The sequence below is a fragment of the Dasypus novemcinctus genome, chromosome 22 (genome assembly GCF_030445035.2).
Source record: "Dasypus novemcinctus isolate mDasNov1 chromosome 22, mDasNov1.1.hap2, whole genome shotgun sequence".
In the NCBI taxonomy this organism is placed as follows: Eukaryota; Metazoa; Chordata; class Mammalia; order Cingulata; family Dasypodidae; genus Dasypus; species Dasypus novemcinctus.
The window spans coordinates 39483944-39488946 of record NC_080694.1 but is presented as its reverse complement, the minus strand read 5'-3'; the positions used below and the strand labels follow the sequence as shown (position 1 = coordinate 39488946).

Genomic DNA, 5003 nt, shown 5'->3' with positions numbered 1-5003 from the left:
ATAGTAGGAAGCTGGATACTTAGGGCTTTCCCCATAGGTCTGGTGGGTTAGTTGCCATTCATTCAGTCACCTGCTTTCTAGCATGCAAATTCTTTTTGATGTTTTTCCCTCCCTCATGTTTACCCTTGTGATTTTATGGATTCTCAAAAATCATTTTACTGCCATTTCAATGGAGTTTTACAAAGGATGTGTATGAATATAATTTGCCAATTTGTCATCTCTAATAAACACCATTATCCCCATTACTAATAAATTAAACTACAAAATGATTAAATGATTTGTCAGTGGTTGCCCAGTACATAAGCATTAGAGCACTCATTCAAATCCAAATCTTCTTGTATTTGTTGGATCAAAGCAGATCCAAATCTGCTTTGTCTGTTGCAACAAACAATCAAGTTAGGGGGAAAAGTGATATTTACATGCACAAAAAAGAATAAACAAATTTTTGGCTCCTAAATTCAATAACAATTATAATTTTATAAGGAGAGAGCAAAAAGCAATTAACATTTCTTTTATTATGTTTTTCTTAAGGAATTAATATTCACTATTACATTACTCAGTCTTTGAGTATATGATAGTAATTCCAGCTGAAAATGCAATTACAGGCCTATAAACTAATATAATGCAAAACAAGCCAACTCCTCAATGCTCTTAGTTTGATGAAAAAAATCAGTTTCATATTCATACGATATATATGCAAACCTTTTGATAAGATAGGGTTTGTCAGTTATGTTATCAAGAGGATTCATTCATTGTCAATATACAACAACATGGCCGAATCATATAATAATTATGTAGAGTGGAAGCACCCAGACTTAAAAGTGTACAAACTGTATGATTCCATTTATATAAAATTCTAGGAAATGGAAACTAATCTATAGTAAAGGAAAACAGGGATGGGAAGCAGGAAGGGATTACAAAGAGGCCTAAGGAAAGTATTGGGAGTGATTATGTTCATTATCTTGACTGTGAAAATGGTTTTACAGGTGTAGACACATGAAAAGAATTGCCAAATTGTACACTTCAAATAAGTGCAGTTTATAAACTCACTACTCCCCCACCCCCACCCCGGGATGGGACATGATTCCCAGGGATAGCCTCCCTGACACCAAGGGATTATTACAAAGCGCCAACTAGCAAGGCATTTGGAAAGAGACCTAAACCAAAAGGGGTAAACATTAAATACAAATGAGTTTTTATGGCTAAGAGATTACAGAGTGAAATGGGAGGTCATTCCTGAGGTTACACTTATGCATGTCTCAGGCAGCTCTCACTGACTGTCACAGTAAACAAGTGCCTTGAGCAGAGGTATTCCCGAGGGTTCTAGAGACATCTAAACACTATAGGCAGGGCAGACAACCTCAGGAAATTGGCATCCCATTAGTGGTCCTTAACTTGAAATATAGGATAGCCTATCAATGTATCAGAGTTAGACTCGTTTTTAATTTCCCTACACATGGTTCTTCTGCCCCTTTTATTTATACCTATAATTAGCACTATACCAGTTAAACATATGTCCCAGAGACTTAAATCTTCTGGCTGTTCATATGCCAGTTGAGCCCTGAATCTCTGCTGAGTTGCAGCCAACACCTACCCTCCAGTTCACTGGACTCACCCAGGATAACTAATGAAATGATGATGATGGACAGTGCCCATCCCAAAAAAAACCAGAGAATATCTACAACTGCAAGCATCCCATCCATCTGCCTCATGGGAATCTAAGCCCCCTATCAATGTGAAGCAGAGTGGGCATCACCAAGATTGAGGAATGAACAAACATAAGGGGGAATGTAACAATGGACTAAAGAAGACAATTTTATTCCAGTAATGGAAGAACTTGTAACACTGATATAAAGACAGTGTTCACCAAAGGTTCTGAGAGGAGGGAAAGGGAAGAATAGGTGTAACATGGGATAATTTTGGGGACAGTGAAATTGTTTTGCATGATATTGCAGTGACAGATACAAGCCATTATACATTTTGTCAAAACCTATAAATTTGTGCGGTGCAAAGGGTAAACCATAATGCAAACCATAGGCCATGGTTAGTAGCAGTGCTTCAATATGTGTTCATCAATTATAACAAATGTACCACGCTAATGAAAAATGCTGTTAATGGGGGAAAGTGTGGGAGAGGGAGGGGGTGGGGTATATTGGAATCCCCTATATTTTTGATGTAATGTTTATGTAAATTAAACCTTCTTTAAAAATAAAGAAAATTTAAAAATAAGAAATAAATATGTACAGTTTATTTTTTGTCTACTATACTTCAATAAAACTTTTGTTTTCAGTGTTCCTCTTAAATAATTTATTTTACACCTATTATACCACACAGCATGGCATTTTAAAACACTGACATATAACTCCCTAAAAAGATGAAGCAAAGACAAAATTGTTTACCTTATTAGGAACATGATACACCATCATTTTATATTCTTCAAACATTATTGCACTTTAACATTCATAATTTGACAATATATCCATGAAACAATCTGCAGACGATTGTCTTAGCAAAGAGCATTTTTAAGTTGACATGACTGTCCTAAATTGTTTATTAGGTATGAATTTTACAAACATTACTTATAGATTAGCGGTAACGGTGGAGCTGGAGAGTATGACACCTTCTCCAAGCCGCACGGTGAGAACCACCAGTAGTGTGGTGGAACTTGTGGCCCTTTCCAAGGCCACGGTTCTTGCTGCCAGCAGACTTCAGCCCACGCATCTCCCTATGCTTGTGGACTGGCATGGTGATCTATTGGGTGTCAGGATTTCTTCTGATATCTTTATGGAATAGATCAATGAGAAAAACCTCAAAGAATTTGTATGTGGAGTCTTCACCAACCCAGTAAGAATTCATGACCCTCAGCACCCCACAGTGCCATCCAGCTCACGCCTCAACAACAGATGGGAGGCTTCGAGCAAACGTCAGCTGGTTAATCTCGTGATGCTTGCCATAGGCTGCAAGGAACTGGACATTTGCGGCCACCATAGCGCACTCAGATGCTGCAGATGACATAAACTTGCTTGGCTTTGTATCCTAGTCTGCACGCTTTACCCAGCCTGGGTGGCCGGGGGCCTGTGGAGCACAGAGAGCTGGTGGTTAGCAGTGGACCTCTAAAGAAAGCGCATCACATCGCACTGCTTCTTCCTCCATATCTCCTGACGTACTTGTAAGCAAGCACCCAGCTTGGCTTATCCCAATGGCTGCTGCCAGACAGGAAGGCTGTTAATTTTATTTAAAAGAGAGAATTCATTTACTCAATATACTTTTCTAAGTCATCAAGGTCTTCTGAGGTTATGTAAACTTTTCCAATCTAAATTAAGCTTTCTAAGCTGCCGCACTGCATTAGATCTCTTCTTCATATTTTTACTCTCCAGTGATTAAATTTATTGACCAAACAACTTACTGACCAACAAGGTCAACTACCCCTGGAAGGTTTTCAAGTTTCCAGAAGATTCAGACATGGCTCAAGCTGGCATCAGACAGACTTGCAAATAAATACCAAAGAGATGTTAGATTTTGACATAAAGAGAATTATCCGCCAACCCATCCCTGCCTTCCCTCTTTTCTATTTACTAGCATAAGATATTGGTCACCCTAGGGCTAGATAAGTATTTGTACTCAGTAATTCTCCATGGGACAGGACACTTCCTAGGGGGGACATTGAAAACTTCTCTGGGTATTCTATAAATATCACAATGACTGTGGAGAGAGGCAGACACTGCTGCCATTTAGGGGGGGTTTTAAATCATTTTTCTTGTCTCTTCGTTCTCTGAATTTTTTCCAGAGATGGTCCCTTTGTCGGGAAGAATAACTTCCTCCACAGAGAGACCTCGTTCCTGAGCTGACAAAGGCAGGTGGGGCTCCACACCCAGCCTTTCCTCCTGGTGGATGTGAAAGGGGTAGAGACAGGGGAAGTCCCCACAGGTCCCAAGCGCCCGAGGCTCCGGCCCCACGGGGGAGTGGGAGTGGCCCGACCAGGCTCTCACCCAGCATCCCAGCCCCCTGCCCCTGCGCCCCATCTCCTCGCAGGCCACCTGGGCCGCAGGATCTGCTCTTCTGTCCTCCAGCTCAGCTCTATCCCTGAAGTCAGTCTCTCTTGTTGGCAGTTACGTCCACCGCCCGTTAGCATAATCGGTACTCGTTGCCCACTCTAACCCTATCCACTAAACATCTTCCCAAGTCTTTAAGGACTTCTTTTTTTAAGTCTGACTCTCAGATCACCTCTACTTCTTGACTCAATTTATGCCACATGTCAGCATTCCATTGGGAGCAGACGTAGCTCAGTGGTTTGAGTGCCAACCTCCCATGTACGAGGTCCGGGGTTCAATCCCCAGTACCTCCTTAACAAAACAAGACTCTTCAATCCAACTCACCCAGTTCAACCTCGTCTCCTCTCCAATGCCATATTCACCTGCAAAGATTTTCCAGAGCATTGTCTTGTATTTTCAGGAGTCAGCATGCATGTTTAAAGGACTACATTAGGAATTCACAGGGAAGAGAGAAGACGTGGAGACTGCTACTCTCTGCTGAATCTGTCCTTTGCTCTTCTTATTTCCGTAGTTACCCTGGTCAAGGGCTTGAGCACTTCACCCTTAGAAAGGACCCCTGTTCCTTTTTCCACTCCATACTACACATGAACACAGGCTGGTCTTCCAAAAATTAGGCTCATCATGTCATTCCCCTCCTCAAAATCTTCACTGAGTCCCTCCTGTCAGCAGATAAAACACACAACCCCAGCCAGGTATTCGAAATCCCCCATGCTTGTCTTCCAATCTACCCTGTATGCTCATCTTGCTTCCTGGCCACTGTCTCCATTGCTGCGCCCTCCCGCCTTCTGGACGCATTCTTTCAGATTCACCTCAAGCCTTGCTTTTCCATGAAACCCTCCCAGATCATCAAAGAAAGTTCACTTTCTTCATCCATCCAACCTTCTAGCCATCCAACCTTTAACCCATTCATTCAGCAAACATTTTATGAGTCTCTGATATGGGCCACATATT

General features: G+C 41.5%; 1 pseudogene; it reads right to left on the bottom strand.

The window, feature by feature from the left end:
- Positions 1 to 404: 404 nt before the first annotated feature.
- LOC131275282 (large ribosomal subunit protein eL15-like) lies at positions 405 to 4436 on the bottom strand (annotated as a pseudogene).
- Positions 4437 to 5003: the final 567 nt, after the last annotated feature.